Source organism: Neltuma alba, unplaced genomic scaffold (genome assembly GCF_004799145.2).
Source record: "Neltuma alba isolate B1F8T4 unplaced genomic scaffold, ASM479914v2 tig00013234_pilon, whole genome shotgun sequence".
In the NCBI taxonomy this organism is placed as follows: Eukaryota; Viridiplantae; Streptophyta; class Magnoliopsida; order Fabales; family Fabaceae; genus Neltuma; species Neltuma alba.
The window spans coordinates 1,516-21,139 of NW_021637530.1; the positions used below are offsets into that span (position 1 = coordinate 1,516).

Consider the following 19,624-nt stretch of genomic DNA (forward strand, 5'->3'; position numbering starts at 1 on the left):
ATCTTTAATATAAGAGATAATTGATTAATTTGAATAGATTAAAAAAGTTTGTTGAGTTTGTTATTTGTAATGCTCAAGTGTTGTCTTCTTCAAAATACCCTTGCTAATCAAATGTACTAACTAAAACTATCATTTGATTAAATATTTAATATGTAGAACTACTATAAAGACTACTTTGAAAGAATTGAATAAATATGATAGACAAAATAGATTAAGGTCTTATATTTAGGATCAAAATAAAAGTCAAATGATAGTTTATATTAAGTACCAGAGGTACTATCTTATTTTTTGGGATACATTTTTGTTGGTAATATATTGATGTTATATTTAAAGCACTCAATTTTATTAGTAAAACTAAATGTAAATAACCAGCTAAACCATCCTTAACACTAACAATCTATAATTTAATAGAAAATACTAGCAAATTATCGAAAATACCATGAACAAAAGAACGAAACATTTAAAACAACCAAAGTCCAGATATGATTTTCCAAACGAAATTAAAAAAAAAAAAATTCCACGTTATCCTGTGGCTTTTGGGTTAATCAGCCATGGGCACCAGCTTCAGTGGCATGGGCGAAGAGACCAAAGTCCTGCTTCTTGGTGGGTTGGCTAAATCTGGACCTATTCCCTTCTATGGGTTGATGGGTTAGGCTGGTGGGCCCAACTTGATTGTCAACTTTACAGCCAACAAACGAGACTTCATAGTATTAAAGAGGTTTTCTATAACACTAACTCCAGTCCTAAATATAAGAGTTAGTTGACTCATTTAAATAGATGAAAAGAGTAAGTTAATTTAGTTATTTGTAATACATAGGTGTTATCTTTTCTAAAATATCTAACTAATCAAGTTTACTAGTTAGAACTATCATTATTAGAAGGACTATTTTGGGGGAAAAAATGAATCAATATGAGAAACAAAGTGGATTAGAGTTTTATATTTATGACAAAAATAAAAGTCAAATGATGTCTTATATTAAAGATCGGAGGTAGTATTTATATTTACTCTTCATCCTTAATATATGATTTTGAACCTAGCATTTTTTGTGGGGTTGGATTGCCGGCTCCTAACTGGATGTGAAATCTTAACAGGTCCTATGACCAACCAAAAAGTAATAATAACGTAGCTAACTATTGTTACCATCTAATTCAGGATATCTATTCACACTATGTAGACATCGATTCACAGTGATACTCTTACAATAAAAAAAAAAAAGTTAGGGGCTCAATTTGTTTATTGTGAGCTTATTTCTTCCATGGCCAATATTTATTCACGGACAGTTATTTGTTTTTGTATCCCGTATAATGCAGAAAGATGGTATGAAAATTTTAGTCTTGGATACTGATGGACAACAAGTAACAAGACTAACAATATTATTTAGAGAGGTTTTCAACATTTATGTTTAGTCTTCACCTATAATGTGTGAGCAATCAGTTGCACTCAATTTGGAATTGCTCTGTTTAATTCTACTCTAACAATCTTCTTTCTCTATAGTGAGCTATAAGATATAGCAATTTCATTTATTTCAAGAAATTTCTTTTGTTAATAGTGCCCATAGTTTCAACCCGCGCGGGTCCTAAAACATTGGGAATAAAACAATTTAATTTAAAATCTGAAATATTAATTTTAAGCCCAAAAGAGTAACTATCTTTAGAAAATTTTGCCAAAATGTAGAATGACACGCGGTTCAGAACCTCTTCTCTTCTCTTTCCATCCTTTTTCCTTCTCTCTCTCTTTTTTTTAACCGTTAGATTAACGTATTTCAATGGTTTATATTTTAATTTTTTATAAACTATTTATAAAAAATTTTTAGGAACATTTAGTGCACTTGCAAATCATTAAAATTAAATTTTAATATAGTTTATAATTTATAATTTATTTATTTTTATAATTTAATATTTTAATAATAGTTTTAAAAAGATTTAGGGAAAATGACATTGAGGTCCACGCAAGTAAGTATACAGCAAAAAAGTCCCTTCAAATATGATAATTCTTTTGAAGTCCCAAAAGAACTTTAATGCAATTTAGTAAAGCGTGGAAAGACATTTCTACCTTGGAAAGAAGCAGAAAGTAAGAGGGAAACAAACACAAACTTCATCAGCGTTTCTTCCCATTCGAAGCTGAAAATCTCACCCAATCTACTTGCATCAACCATTAGCAAAAACCAACTAAAACTTGTGGCCTTTTTGTTCCCATTTCCTTCCAATTTTTGCTTCGAAAGCTATCAGTGAAAGTGGTGCTCGTCGGTGTCATCGTGACCTGTCGTTGAAGGGGTTGGTGTTCGGCATCCAATTTCAGGTGTGATGCTAACTTTTTCTTATTGTTAACTTGATACCTTGTTGCTTTTTATGTTCCATTTATGCGATTTGTCCATTTGGGTGGCTATCTCTATTATCATGGGTAGCCAAAGGATGAGAAAGACAAGTTTGTGTGTGTCAGTTTCAGCTTGTGACCAAGGAAGAAAGATGAGAATGCAAATTACCTAAGGAGGTAGTTTCTATTTTGGATTTAGATTGCAATACTGTTGGTAGCAATCCTGTGGTTACCTAATGAGATTTCCTTTTATTATAAAAAAAAAAAAGTAGACACTCGTCCTTCTTTCATCTTTCCTATTATCACCAAAGTGCTTTCCTTTAATTATGATTAATTATAATTGCAATTCTTAGACCAATTAATTAATTAGGTGATTTCTTTTTCATGCATATATAAATAGTTGTTAATCTTTCATGTTCCTTTTTCCTTGCTAGTTGTCTTCCTCCTCCTTTATCATAAACTATTTAGATTACCATGAAGCAAAGAGGCAGAAAGTTCAATGCGATGACTCATAAGGGAAATATAGGCAAAGAGACCGTCAATAATTTCTCTTGGTTTTTATTGATAAAGTATTGTGTTTGATATTGTACAATCGATTGTCAGAATGATGCAGTGGAAGGAAAAAATTTAATTAAGGTGGTTATGTGAAAATTGCTTGACAAAACTCGTGAAAACCATTACTTAAAACTACTGAAACTGTATAATAGTTAACAACTTTTATAAGACTATTAACAACTTCAGTATAGCAGTTAATACAAGTTTTTTGGAAAATTCAACAAGCTCCGGTGGTCAAAAAAAATTTTTATAACTTCAGCATAACAGTTAACAATTTTCGTGACGCTATTAACAACTTTATTATAGCAGTTAACAACATGTTTTTTGAGAAATTCAACAAGCTTCGGTGGCCGGAAATAATTTTTTTGAAAATTTTTACAACTTCAGTATAACAGTTAACAACTTTTGTGACGTTATTAACAATTTCAGTATAGCAATTAACAACAGGTTTTTCAGAAAATTCAACAATTGCTCGCTGGAGTTTCGATGGCCGGAAACAATTTTTTTGAAAATTTTTACAACGTCGGTATAACGGTTAACAACTTTTGTAAAGCTATTAACAATAGGTTTTTTGATAAATTCAAAAGGTAGCATTTTTACAACTTCAATAATGCCGTTAACAAGTTCCGTAATTCTATTAACAACTTTAGTATAGCATTTAACATGTTTTCTTAAAACTTCAAAAAAATAGCATTTTTACAACTTTAGCAATTACTTTTTTTTTGAAATTTTTTATAACTTCAGTATAACGGTAAACAACTTTTGTAATGTTATTAACAACCGCAGTATAGTAGTTAACAACAAGTTTTCCGAAAAATTCAAAAAGTAGCATTTTTACTGAAAATTTGTTGTTAACTATTATACTGAAATTGTTAATAGCGTTACAAAAGTTGTTAACTGTTATATGGAAGTTGTAAAAATTTTCAAAAAAATTGTTTCCGGCTGCGGGAGCTCCGGCAACCAATTGTTGAATTTTCTAAAAAACCTGTTGTTAATTGCTATACTAAAGTTGTTAATAACGTCACAAGTTGTTAACTGTTATACTGAAATTGTAAAAATTTTCAAAAAAATTGTTTCTGGCCATCGAAACTTGTTGAATTTCTTAGAAAACCTGTTGTTAACTGCTACACTGAAGTTGTAAAAATTTTTAAAAAAATTATTGCGGACTGTTGGAGCTCCGGTGACCAATTGTCGGCTGATCGCCAGAGCTTTGATAACTGCCGCCGCCGGAGCTCCAGTGACCGGCCAGCCAGTGGGGGTTTTGGTATTTTAAAAACAATAAATAAATAAATGACAGTTTGGTCTTTTCTTTTAACATGATAATCCCGACCAAATTGGGATTTCTCAAATTCAGCTGACCATTTAAGGATTATAAAGTTCAAGTGGCATTTTTTTGTCTTTTTCTCAAGAAAGAAAATAGGTTTAAACCTGTGGAAACATTATAGATTTTTAAAATTTTTCGATACACAAAGTACATGCAAATCAATGGGCAGCAAAGTGACAAGTAAATAACGCAATGCTTGATAAAAAAGTACAAATAAACAAAGGAGCAAACGTATAATTTTTTCTCAATCCAAGTAAAAAGTTAGAGCCGAAATGGTCCAATTTTTCCTTGTATGCCAGGGGTCAGGGAGTTCAAAGGCGAGAGCTCTTTTCTTCGGAAAAGCTTCTCTTTTAAGCCGCTAGTAAGCAGGCCTATCAGGGAGCAGGTGATACAAAGATAGCCCTGCGCTGATAAATAAGTAATTGAGTACCCTGCCTTACTTGTAGGATAAAGCTAGGATAAGTGAAAGGAGCAGCCTACGGCTCAATCCTTTGGCTATGCGCCAGCACGCGAACCCTGGAAGAGGTGGGTGGTTAGTCACCCCTCCTTGGTCAGACCTTCGGTAAGCGATGCCCAATAATAAAAGACTGATCACATCACTTGGAGATCGCCCAAAATGTCCCGCGACTGGGAGTTGCGTCAGGAACTCAATTAATTTGTTAGGACTTAGGAGAGCATAAATTTGTTGCGTCTTTTTCATTTTCCTTCGTGGAAAAGATTGGTCAAGCCAGGTAGTTCCAATTTCTTTGCCTTCACGGACAGAAAGGTTGGTAATGTAATTTGGTGCAAAATAAGGGCTTGTTCTAATGGAAAGGAGAAGACAAAGAAAGGGAAAGAAAGAGATGAAGGAAAGGTGAGAGAATCAAAATGAAAAAGACGAAGAATGGGGAGAAATATATAAAACATTAATTCTAATTTTTTGCTACAAAAAATATTAATTCTCATTTTTAATACTCTTAGATAATTAATTTAAGTATATTGATAAAAAAATTAAATTAAATATTGATAAAAAAGGTGTATTACTTTTATTAAACAGTCCTCTTTATTCATAAATCCTAAAAATTATAAATTTAAAAAATAAAATAATTGATGTTTCATATCTAAAATTAAATTTATCTCCTATCTTACTTCTAAATTAAAAAAAGAACCAATATGTGAAGGTATGTGAAAACTTGAAATATGTTGGAAAATTAATTAGTGAGATATGATTAATTATTATCAATTAAATGTGAAGGTATGTGATAGTTATAATTTTTTATTTTCTATTTTAGGTAGAATAATATGCTGGCAAATATGATCTTTATTGTTATGGGCCGTCAAAAATTAATGACATATGTTCTGTAGTATTTTATTAAAAAAATACTATAGAATATCAATTAATTTTTTTAAACAAAAAATACTTTTGTAGCGTTTTCTTAAGAAAACGCCACAGAAATTATGATTATATTCTGTAGTGCTTTTTTGAAAAAGCGCTATAGAAAATGCACTTCTTGTAGCGCTTTCTCATAAAAGGGCTACAAGAGATGCATTTCCTGTAGCGGAGATGAATTTCCTGTAGTGCTTTCTCAGAAAAGCGCTACAGGAAGTTACCATATTTAAAAAATAAAAAAAAGTCTGTAGCGCTTTTACAGCTTATTCCTAATATTTTTTTTGTAGTGGGTTTAAATGTAGCGTTTTGAAAATACTACAAAAATAAAATAAAATAAGGCAAAAAAATGGGGGTGGTGTGATGTGTATGTTAGGGCAGAGGGGTTTAGGGCAGAGAAATTGTGGCCAGTTCTTAACCTTTTATAGTTTCTAGAAATTTTGTAGTTGTTCTAGCTTAGACTCACACTGGCTAGATTTTTCTTCACTTCCCTTAATAGTGTATTTGAGCAGACAAAGAAATACAAGAGAAGACTACAGAGTATAAATAACATTGAGATAGATGAAACAACAGATCTAATGAAGGGAGAAAATAGGAAATAAAACAGCAGCTTTAATTTTTTTTGCATAGAATATCATAAAATTTAAAAAAATCCACAAAAAATATAAAGGATAAAACTATTAGTGGCTAGTTGCATGGCTATCAAGTAATAGAAATTCAATTAATAGTAGAAGACGTGCATAATTCAAATGCTACATATAAATACATAGTACAAGTTAATTTTACTTGCCTATCATGCATCAAGGTTGTATAAAAATCCAAGTAAAATTTTTCTTTAAGTATGCAAGCAAAAGGTTTTTTTTTTTCTAGTGTAATATACAAAACACTACAAGACTAGAGGAGGGAGACTATTTCAAACCTCAATGATTTTTATACCAAAGCAGGACAAAATCTGAACTAAACTGAATTATTTGGATTGACAAACCTGGTTGATAAAATGTGCATATAAGTTCCACTCCGCTAACACTTATGCTATTAGAAAATGATAGGTGAAAAGCCTTTACCTTTAAATATGTTCCAAAATAAACTGTTCCCCTATCAAGATTCCAAATCGAACTTCTGGAACATTAATTCGGTTCAGACTTGTGCAAACACTGTTTAATATTAGATTAAAAATGTAGAAGTATATATGAGATTTCACATAGCTATACATCATTGATTTGAAAAAAGGTGCAATTAAATGGAAAGCTTCTTCGCACAGCTTTTCCACATGGCATCTGTCAATAATTAATCACAAAGTCAATGATTAATCACAAATTCAAGTCAACGAATTAAACATGCTTGTAAACATGGTTTGCGGCATAAATTTGATCAAGATCTACACCAAGATTGTCCCTGACACTATCTGCAAAGCAATTTGCTTCACAAACACTGCTGCCATGAAACTTTATGGTTTTGAATCTTTCATGCATTTATGTGGATAAATGTAAATTAATCTTTTGTGAATGACTGTCGATATTCCTGAGGAGAATGAGAATAATGTTCCAGTTCCTTTGCGCATTGAAAGAGAGAAATATGAGCATGATGTAGCCCGTGGTAGGACCATTATGGCTAAGTTGATCAAGTTGAGAAATAAGGGAATCAAGTAATCAATTGAGTGGAATTCCAAGGAGCAACCAATTGGAGTCAATCGTAGCAAATTTATTGGTTTCATTGGTACTACAGTTCGAGATAGAGTCCCTTGTACATTTGCAGATTGGAGAAGAGTCCTGAATCAGTATAAGAACTTAGTTTGGAATGAAGTGGAGGTAAAATATTAATTACTCTAACATTCTTACTATTTTTCTTATAAGATCACACTTCAACCAATTAAATATGGTTTTTTCTTGCAGTCTTGTTTTGTTATTGATGAGACTCGAAAGATGTATGTGCTGATGAAAGCTGGCACTCTTCTAAGAAAGTTTCGTGCTGATCTGATCAAATACTACATAAGAGATGATAATGAGAATATCATCCCAACACCACCAAGTTTATATGATCGTATCATCAATCAAGAATAATGGGATATCTTTTTGGAGTCACATACAACTGAGCAATTTTAGGTAATAATACACTTTTCCAACTGTAATTTATATGTAATTAACATATATTAATATTAATAATTTTCCTCTAAACAGGAATTAAGTGACAAAAATCGGACCCAAGCGATAAACATGAAATATCGCTATAGACAAGGACGAATAACATATGAACAAATGGAGCAAAAACTGATATATGCACTAATAATTGCTTCATATGTATAACATTTATTAGAATAATTTTTAACTTTAAATAATTCTAATATGTAGATAAAGGAATCAAATTTAGATGCTACACAATTATCCCGACATGTGTTGTGGCTGGTTGGTTGCACTAACAAAAAAGGTGAAATTGTTCATGATGAAGTTAGAAGGGTTGCAGAGTATTGTGTAAGTATTATATATTCCATTAAGTAGTTTTTATTTAAACGATTCTATTTCATAAGAAATTTTATCATTCTTTTTTTTGCTAGCAATCAATCACACAAGAATTACCAGATGAAACCCAACGTATTGGACGTGATGATTTGCTTAGTAGAGCATTAAATGTCCCCGAAGTTCCTGGTCGTGTTTGGGGTGTTGGTTTTAGAGTGACACCGACATCTTATTTTGGACTCCAAAAGCGCTACAGCAGAAATGGGATTTCACAACTAAAAGAGGAATGAATTCTTTCAAGTAGCAAATGCAGGAACAATTTTTTGAACAGACTCGTCTATTGCAACAAAAAAATATGGAATTAATGGACCAATTGCAGTGTTACATGCAACATGGGGTGGGACCAAGTATTCGCACATGCGATGGACTAAGCATAAAGGATAGTTGTACTTTAGTTCCTAAAATCCCTCTTCTTCCAGTAAATTTTCCCAAGTTTTTTCTCTACTTAATTTTTAATTTCTTTAAAATTTCTTCTTTATTGACTTCATTTTTTTTTTGGTAGGGAAACTCAAATTGCAAGCTGCATTTAGATCAGTCTTTTAAACATGCAGTTGCTGTAGGCGTTGTCTACAATAATGGTAATGAAATTCTCCATGATTCACCATTGCCTCAGAACACACTCCATGTAAAGATTGATGTTTGCACCAATGAAGATGCTCAATTACCATTTCCTACTTCGGATGAGCAAATAATGGTGAAAGATGTAGTGGGTGCTTTCGTTGCATGGCCTATAGGTCTCATTGAGCCATTTAAAAAGGTAATAAAGTTACTTCTCCTTCTTCTTCTCCTTCTTCTTCTTCTTCTTCTTTTTTTTTTTTACTTTTTCATGTATCTTATTAGAAATATTTGATCATGTAGTTGCTGTAGGCGTTGTCTACAATAATGGTAATGAAATTCTCCACGATTCACCATTGCCTCAGAACACACTCCATGTAAGGATTGATGTTTGCACCAATGAAGATGCTCAATTACCATTTTTTACTCCGGATGAGCAAATAATGGTGAAAGATGTAGTGGGTGCTTTCGTTGCATGGCCTATAGGTCTCATTGAGCCATTTAAAAAGGTAATAAATTTACTTCTTCTTCTTCTTCTTGTTTTTTTTTTTTTTACTTTTTCGTGTATCTTATTAGAAATATTTGATTTAGTTTAATGATTTCTATAGCTTACACAACAAAGGAGCAAACAAGTTCAATTGGTTAGCAGCAACTCAAAAGGTTCAACAAGTATATCGAAAAAAAACACTCAACAAGTCAAATAGGTCAAAAACAAATTACCTCATATCGTAATCAATTGGAATTGATTGCACCTAATTTTTTTCGAAAAGAAAATGGTATTCAAGTGGAGTTTGATAAGGACATCTACAACACAAGTGATATGTTTGATAATATTGATTGGGATGTGCTAAATGACATACTTCATCATAGATGGCTTGGTGCTACGACTATTAACATTTAGATTAGGTATTTCATCATTCCTCTTATTTATCATTTAATGTTATTAGTTTTAATCTAATTATTTGTTTATCATGACATATTGATGGACACTGAGAGATTAGTGCAATTTTCATTTATCAATCCCTATATGATAGGCCAACTTATTGGAAACAATGACATTGATTTTCAATCTAATATAGTTAACGAGTATTTCTCAGCAAAAGCAACTCATAATATGTTGTTTCTAGCATCATTCAATACGGGGTAAGTCATTGGCTGTACTCTTATGAGTTATAATATTTGTTAATCATCTTACTACTTTTGATTTAATTAAACAATTTTTAAAAAAATTTAGGCAACATTGGATATTGATTGTGATCAATCCAGTGGCACCTTTGGGTTCCCTTATTTACTATTTGGATCCTTTAGAGCATGGTCAACCAAGAGACCATCCTGATATGATGCGGTTGTTTAATAGGTAAGTGTTTGCCCATGCTTGGGTACATTGTATATTTGTATGACTAAATAACCAATTTAATCTCAGTTTCATTTTATTAGTGCGTTGATTGGCTTTCAAAGTTCTGTTGGATTGAGTTATTCTAAAGCTACTGACACCTTCAAAAGCTATGTGTGGAAGAAAATTAAAGTATTTATTTAAATTCTTAAGTTTTGAAAATAAATTATTTGCATTCATAAATTGATTTAACTATTTGACGATATTGTTGCAGTGTCCTTTCCAACCCAATACTAATAATTGTGGTTATTATATTATGAGATTCATGAAAGATATTATTACTTATGATCAAATTTGTATTCCCAACGATGTAAGTAGTTTTATTTTCACTTTATATTGTTTATTAACTCTAATTATTGTCTAATGCTTAATTTTTAGTTGTTTTAATTGGCTATGTAAATTATTGAGAAGTATTATCAAGATGCTCGTTGCACAAACTACACTGACAAGCAAGTAAATGAAGTCATTGAAGAGTGGTACAGATATGTGTTCGAACAATTCTTTATATAAAGTGAGTAGTTGCTTTTCTTCTATGATTCGACTTTATGCTGTTGTTAATATATATAGCGGTAATGTAAGTTTGTTAATTTAATTAGCTATGTTATTCTGAGAATTTTAATGTATGTATTTGATCTCTAAATTTTACTGGCAGTTGAGAAATTTTTGTATAATTAAGTTCTGTAAATGTGGTTTTGGAAATGCTTAATTACTTAACATAGCGTTTTCTTAAGGAACCGCTATAGGAAGTATAATTTCTTTTTTATGAAAAAAATCTTTTGTAGCATTAAGCGCTACAGGAAGTAAATTAATTTTTTTTTCTTTTATAAAAAACACTTATGTAGTGCTTTCTCAGGAAAACGCTACAAGAAGTGTTAAATTTTTTTTTTTTCAAAAACACTTTTGTAGCATTTTCTTGGTGCACTTTTTAACCTTTTTAGACTTTTATGCTTACTTTACAAAGTAGATGACAATTTTCTCACCCCACGAGAATAGCATCTGGTGGCACGGCCTGCATATGAATGTCTTCCACGAATTACATCAGTTGATCTATTCTCGTTGAAAAGTTATCTTTAAGATGATTTTGGACCATTTACTAATTTTACCTGAGAGATCGAAGTTGAGTAAATGAAGAAATGTTTTATCTTTCATTATCCTAAGGATGCATTTCTATGTTTCTCAGTGACTTTTTAATCCACTGTTATTTGGCATGGGTTTTTGCCAATATTTTATGACTTGTCTCCGTTCTCCTCTTGCTACTCTCATTATTCATAAATTTTGTATTACACCAGCAGGTTCTTGATACCCGTAAAATTCCACTTTACTCATTGGTTCATTATCTTTAGTCATTTATTCATCTGTTGTATTTCAGTTCACCTATGATAAAGGACATGTACTCGTACCAGCAGATTTTCTTGATACCTATGAAATGCCACTTTAATTATTGTTTCATGATCTCTAGTCATTTATTTATTTCTTGTATTTCAGTTCACTCATGTTAAAGGACATGTATTTGTATCGGCTCATTTGGCAAATGAAGTGAAGAGCCCACTTCACATTATGGATGTTGTTCTGAGTCAAGGGTTCCAGGACATGTCAGACAGGACCTATAATACGTTAAGTGGGTTTCCTGTTGTCAATAGATGGAAAAGCTGGGCAAATTTCAAAAAGTTAAGTAGTATGAATCTGATGGATGAGCCTAGAGTGATTCAGTTACTAGTGACGGTTGAAGATACAGGAATAGGAATTCCTTTGGATGCACAAGACTGTATATTCATCCCTTTTATGCAAGCTGATAGTTCCACCTCACGAACATATGGTGGGACTAGAATAGGACTGAGCATTAGTAAACGTTTAGTCGACCTCACGAGAGGAGAAATTGGATTTGCAAGGGAACCTAGCATTGGCATTACGTTTTCTTTTAGTGCAACTTTCAGGATGCCAAAAGCCTCATCTCTGGATACAAAGTGGCAGCAGTGCAACGCTTTTGTTTCAGAGTTTCAAGGATTGAGAGCACTTGTGGTGGATAGAAGAAGAATCCATGCTGAAGTTACAAGACATTATCTGGATGTCTGCGGATGTTGCTTGTAGTCTTAACTCAACATACTCCTATCTATCTGGTTCTTCCAACAAGAGGTAATTTTGCATTTGCCATTTGAATTTATATTAAGGTTATCTGAATTTTCAAAAAAGAATGGTTGACATTAGATCACTATCAAAGCACGTTATATGAGTGTTATTATTCCAAAGGTACCATGCAAAGCATCATCAGGGAATTTTGTGTATGAGCAATTTACTTAACATATAATTGTAGAATATGGATTACACATGATTTCTGGAGCAGAGAGAACAAAATGAGCAATTTGCAAAACAAATTAAGATACCATGTTCAAACTGCTGCATGTTTCGGATGGGAAGTGAATCTTGCATGTTAATATGATTTTTTTTTTTTGGTAGTCTCATGAAAGCAATTGTTTATTTTTGAAAAGTGAGACCCTTTTTTTTTTAGCAGAGGAGGTGATGTCATTAATTTTGATTTGCCATAAAGTACACATGAAAGGTTTTAATATCTGGAAACATGCGTTAGAAGTCAATTTTTGAAAGTTTTGTACTCGTGAATTCATTGTTGTGAAATGTTTTGCTAAATGTTACTTGTATTTTCTCAGTATTTCTCAACAGTTGGAGATGATTCTAATAGACAAGGATGTCTTGGATAAAGGAAGTAATCTATTGTATGTCATCAAGAAACACAGGCAGAAAGACATCAAAAGAGACCTGAAATGTTTTCCCAAGATTTTCCTCTTGGCCAACAACTTTAGTCCTGATGAACGTGGTGAGCTAAAATCTGTTGGTGTTGTAGATAATATTCTAATGAAACCTCTTCGGTTTAGTGCTTTGATTCGCTCCTACAGAGAAGCCCTTGGAAGTGAGAAGAAGCAAATAATTAGAAAGAAAGAACCAAACCTTGGGAACTTGCTAAGACAAACATATTTTGGTGGTTGATGGCAATGCGGTGAACAGAAAAGTAGCAGAAGGTATGCTACGAAGACATGGGGCAAAAGTAACCATTGTGGAGGGTGGCAAGGCTGCCTTACAGATACTTAAGCCGCCACACAGTTTTGATGCTTGTTTCATGGATCTCTAAATGCCAGAAATGGACGGGTAATTGATCTGTCTATTCATAATCTCCTGCTTTGATGATTCTTTCAGAATGTGAGACACTGTAGTCATCTTTCATACTGTAGAAAACATGCAGGCATATTAGAGCATAATAGTGTAATTAATTTTATGCAAGAAATCAGCATCTACATAATATGTTTTTGCAAATAACCTGCTAGCTATATTTGAACTGGGACTGACTTCTGCTGAGAGCCTGACAGCTGCACCATTGACCTCTGAAGGTATCTACATAATCCATGACTTGTGGAGTAGAAAATATTATGTAATTATGGTCTGACTTTGTATTTAACAACTTAATATAACCACTTTCTTGGAGAAATGGTATAAGCAATTTTCAATTTGTCAATAACTTTACATTGACAGTTCCTCTGTCTAGGATCGTTAAATATCCTCCTTTCATTAGGGAATTTTTCATATGATCTCATGGACCAAGATTCTTATAAAGCTATCAATTAATTTCTATTTGAATGTTAGTTTGAGGATGAAAAGATAAATAAATATTCATTCTGGCCTTAGATCGTCCTGTAAATGTGGGTTCCACATCCTGCTAGGGTTGTCTCCTCTACACAATGGAGAGGATCCATCTGCAACCTTAGCTTGATGAACAATTTTATATTGATTCCTAATATTTCTAAGATTGTTCAGTATGTTGGGTGGCCACTTAGCAGATGTTAGAAATACGATAGATTCTACATTCTTTTCTAGTTAGGATCTCACAGAGCAGGATTCCTGACTAAGCTAAATTTTAGAAATATTCTTGTCATTTATAGATGTGAAGTGACCAGACAAATCCGCTGTCTGGAGGAAGAGTTAAATCAAAAAATTGCACGTGGTGAAGCATCAACAGAGATGCTTGGTAATGTGGCTTATTGGCACATGCCGGTATTGGCTATGATAGCTGATATAACTCAAGCTTCAATCGAGAAGTGTAATAGGTGTGGGATGGATGACTATGTCTCAAAGCCATTCAAAGAAGAACAGCTCTATGAGGCAATGGTATGTTGCTTTGGGTCTGGTCGATGAGTTGAAATTACCACCAAGTCATGAGGCCATCCTGTTTGCAATGATAGACTGATCTCTCTGTCTAGCATGTCTTCAATCAAGAATATAACGACCAGCAACAGAGAGCTAGCTCATGTATACTTCCCAGCTAAAAGTCCTGTCCAGATGTAGTAATGGTTGTAAACAGTTTAAAACAAGACATGGCATGGCCTCAAATATGTGGCCTTGTTCATTGTTACACCAAGTGATGTGTTCTATCTTTATTCCTTCAATTTACTTGTGCTTTATACATAATAAAGGAACCAACCAGCCACCAATGAACTTTGACTTAACTGATATGGGACAAAGGATCCAGGTTTGAATCCCAGCTGGAGCCTAATGAACCAATAAAAAGAGAAAACTTTGAGGAGCCATCTGGCTCATTGTCTTTGAAATCTGAAATACAGATAAAATTTGGTTCAATCCGGTTTTCCACTCTACATATCGCAATTTGAATGAATCTTCAACGATCCAAAAAGTATTTTACCATATAATAGTTCAATGATCCAGACTCATTGATGGAAGTTTACTTTTTATTGTTGGCTAGTAACTTAATAGTCTCTTTTTTTTCTTCCTTTTTTTGGCTCCTCAGGATCCTGATTGAGGGTGCTATTGAATATTGATATTCGTTGGACAAGAAAGGGGTAAATAGGAAATGAAATGGAAATTTGTGCATGCACATACCACGGTTTTGTTCCCACTATTCTCATTTATTGTGTATGTTATATTTATATTCAATTGAAGGAAGTAGGAACAGATATGGTGTTATGGTGATGTAGTCTGATCGTATAGCGTATTTTGTTGTATGTGGTGAAGTTTCTAGAGTAGAACATAGATGAAAATAAAAACGTAGGAAAGAAAGTGGATTGTGTGTGCTTCTGATCTTACTGTGGCAGTTACAAGCATTACTTATAACTGCCATAGTTATAAAAAAGTTTTCACATACGAATACATGTAAAACCATGTTAGAAAGCATTGTGTGTGCTCCTAAATTTTATTTAGAAGATTTAATTAATATTATGAGAATTTATTAATTAACTTGATGTTTAAAGTATATAAAGTCACCGTTTGAAGTTTGGAAACAGAGGTGGGAAAAATAATGAAATATGTAACATCTCAAATTTTTTGATCTAGGAAGAGTAGAGAAGAAAATTCATTAAAATTTTTTTAAACCTAAATAAAATGGGGAAATGTTATGAAATATTAATTTTTAATACGCGAGAATTAGTTAAGAATATTTTATAATAATAACTAGGGGAATATCAGTTATGGATATGATAGGAGAGGGAGTATCTATTATGTTTATGATAGGATAGTGCCTAGAAGCCAAAATATCACGCGACGTGATAGTGTATATATCGAGATAAGGGGGATGTTTTACTTGATAGTAGTATGATTAATTTATTGTATATTCTCTGTCAATCAAATTACCTCAAAGCCACTAACTCCGGAAAAGCTCGCCTCAACGGCCTCATAAATATTTTGCTGTCAGGCATTATACATGAGTTATCAATGTTTATGCAGATATGGCGAGCATTTAATGCTACTTCCATTCTCTGACAGTGCCATTATGATTTTTATCCATTGAAGCTGTTTCTGTAATCATCCATTGAAACTATTTCTGTAATCAAGCATCAAGTCAGATATAGTCACAGTTATTAACTAAGAAAAATCACATTAAAGACTCTAATCTCTTATAAAGAAGATTTACAAATCCTTTCAATCAAATTTACGAAGTCTGTTCTGTTAACTGATATTTATCGAACATCTCATTGAAAAGATAATTCTTCGATCACCTTATCGATAAAGTTAATCAGAATGTATCAAACTGATAACCAATATTTTTCGATCACTTCATCGAAAAGTCAATTTTTCAATCACTTTATCAAAAAATTACTGAAGAAAGTCATTGACCAGATACTGCCATTTTTCGAACACCTTATTGATAATTCTATTTATCAAAAACCTTTTTGATAAATGTCATTTGAACAATGTTAAGTTTAAACTGACTTCCAAGCTCCTTTGAACAATCTTTCAAACTTCAATTCAAATTTTCTTTGAAGGATATTGTTACTGAACATGTAAGAGTAAGTAATTTTGATAACTTGAAGATTGAAGAAAACCTAAAGATAAGATTAAGACAATATCTTTGAAAAAATGGTCTCAAGATTTTCAGGGGACGTTTATTGAATACTTTATCGATAATCTCATTTATCGAGTCCCTTATCGATAAGTCTTGATATTTGAAATCAGACTTTATCATTTACTTTATCGATAATCTATTCGATAAATTGGTTTATCGCAAACGTTTTCAAAGACTGGACATAGCAGTCTGAAAGTTAATTGATTTAGTCTTATCAATAACTTAATCGATAAAGTGATTTATCAAAAACCTTTTTGAAAACTTGAGTATGAAATCAGTATCTTGAATGATTTATTCTTATTGATAACTTAATCAATAAACTGATTTATCGAAAACCTTTTTGAAAACTTAAGTATGAAATTAGTATCTTGAATGATTCATTCTTATCGATAACTTAATCGATAAACTGATTTATGAAAAACCTTTTAAAAAAATCTTCTTTACATACTCTAGCAGCCACTTCTTCTCAAAAACAGTGAAGGCTCTTTTTCGAAAACCTTTTCGAAAAACGGTAAGTACATTTATCGAAAACCTAATCGAAAATGTTCTTTACACATTCTGGCAGCCACTTCTTCACACAGACAGGGAAGGGTACTTTTTGAAAACATATTCGAAAAACATTGTTTTCGAATAGATGATCGAAAAACTTACTTTCAACAGATCATTTCACTTCCTGATTACATTGAGTTATCTCTTCATTTTGGGAAAACCTTTTTGAAAAATTTGTTTATCAGATATCTTATCGATTAACCCAGACTTATTAGTTCAAATCATATTGTTCAAATACTTATTATTTCATCGAAAAGCTTTTCTAAAAACATGCTTATCGAAAACATATTCGATAAATAAACTAACTTATTTCAGATTAAGTTTTCATCCATTTTATCATCATCAAAACATAATTCTAACATTCTCCCCCTTTTTGATGATGACAAAACATAGTATATAAGAAATATAAAAGCTACAGATAATCAAAGTTAATGGTAATGAACTGAGATTCAAAAACCAGAACATTGAAGCAGCTACAGAACAATTGTGATCAAAATGAACTGAGAGCAACAAGTTCATAAAAAAAATTCAGTACAATTTGCAGAATAGAACATTGATCAAATATGAATTTTGAAAACTAATGAAAACTAAAGCAAACTAAAACAGCTAGTCCAGATCATCTACAACCACATTCTTCTCCCCCTTTTTGTCATCATCAAAAAGAGGGTGTGAAGGAAGAGATGGAGCTGGAATAGTGAAGGGAATTGGTAGAGGAGGGAATGTGATTGAAAGGGAAAGTGTATGGGAGAGAGGAGGAAGGGGAAGAGGTGTAGGGATTGATATGATGGCCAAGGGGTTCTGATCAGTAAGTGGAGAGGGTGGAGAAGATATGATAGGTGAGGAAGTGGAAGGAGAACTAGGAGAGGGTTCTGAGGGTTCCTAAAATAAAGGGGCAGAAGGAGCATCTGAAGCAGGTTGAGGAAAGAATTCCTCATATGTGAAGGAAGGTCCTGAATGTTGAGAGGCAAGACTGGAGACAAGATTTGTCAGATGTTGAGTATGCTTCTCCAAAGCATCAAACCTCTGCTACATATTCTGTTCCAAAACTATCATGGCTTGTCTTTGAAGAGCTAAAACAAAATAGATCCCTTCAAACTTCTCATCGGCTGCTTCTCCCACTTGTTTTTTCATGTCATAGAATCTACCTTCCAAAGCTTTAAATTCAGCTTGAAACATATTTTGAATAGAACTCTGGAGGAAGGATGGGGTAGATGCAGAACTAGGGGCTGCAGAAGATTGAGCCTTATCCTGTGTCTTTGGCTCACTGGCAGCTAGTTTTTTTCTCTTACCCTTGTCAGATTTCTTCTGAGATTTCCCAAAGGGTAGCTTTATCCTCAACTTATTAATCTGGTTCAAGCCAAAAAGGGTAATCTTCTCTTTAGTGTCTGTTGACTCAAAAGGGTCAATGTTGTAGAGCAAGAGAATCCTAGCAACTAGTTGAGGATAGGGAATGGGAGTTGCCCTGGTTTTGAAGAGAATAAAGTCTCTGAGCTAGTGATAAATGAGGGCTCCTATGTTTAACTTTTCTCCACTAATTATTCTGGCAAGAAGGATGTAATCATCCTGAGTTAGGTGGGAAAAGCTACTGGATTTATTCACCATACTCTGACAGTAAATGTAATGTATGATTCTAAAATAATCACACATTTTACTCGGAGGGAAGCTCAGTTCTCCAGGGAAGTTCTCACTCTGCATCAGTATCCTATGGTGATGATGAGGACGATGATGATAGTGGTGTTGATTTATCATCATCACCGAAGTCATCATCAACATCATTTAATAGTGCCTAGACAGCACACAAAAATAAGTCAGCAGACTTCATTTTTATTAGCAGTTGTGGACTTATGTTTTATTTAAGCCTTTAATATGCTGTTATGACTATGGTTTTTTTGTTGAAATTTTATTTATGCTTATGAATGGTATTATTTTAAAGTTTTATAAATAGTTTATTTATATCTAGTTTGGTAATATCTCGTTAAAAAAATTAACTCTAGTTAAGAAAGAAGAGAAATAAAATATTTTGCTGTGGTTCTAGTACAAAACCATTGCAAATGCACTCAAACTGTTGCAAATATTTGAATTTGCAGCGGTTGAGGTACAATCATTACTTCAATCGCTGCAAAATATTTGGCACATTGGCAGTGGTATTGGTAGATCCGCTACAAATGCTATGTCATTGCAAACAATGTTATTTAATGCAAAATGAAAAATACTTGGTATTAAAGGCGTAGCAATAAAAAAGTTGAAAGACATTTTGATTAATTGGCTGCTAATGTAGAATACTAGTCATGACAAAGAGAATAGCTTGTGGAAATTTTCTTCTTACTCTTTCATCCCTAACTTCTTAATAAGATAAAATCCATGTGGTACTATCTTCTTGTTGGACCTTTTAATGAGTGAGAGAATTCAATTTCAAAATATTTTGTTGATATATTTAGATCTTGACAAGATAACGCATCACTAACAATTAATATTTGCCACATGAATTTTTAATTAGTTGTTGGACAATATTGCTAAGTGTGCATGCGAATTCTAGAAGAATAGAAATTTTGAAACTAATCAAGTTTTAAAATCCGAAAAACTAATAATAAGAATTTTCAAACTTTAGATTTAGATTATTAAGGAAACACTCAGCTTGATGATATAAAAGTAAAAATATTCTATCAAGTAGTACCATATTATTTAATTTGTTTT

General features: G+C 32.6%; 1 pseudogene; it reads left to right on the forward strand.

Annotated features, from left to right (window-relative positions):
* The first annotated feature begins 551 nt into the window (after positions 1 to 551).
* On the forward strand, positions 552 to 15,798 carry LOC114735574 (histidine kinase 2-like; annotated as a pseudogene).
* The last annotated feature ends 3,826 nt before the right edge of the window (positions 15,799 to 19,624 follow it).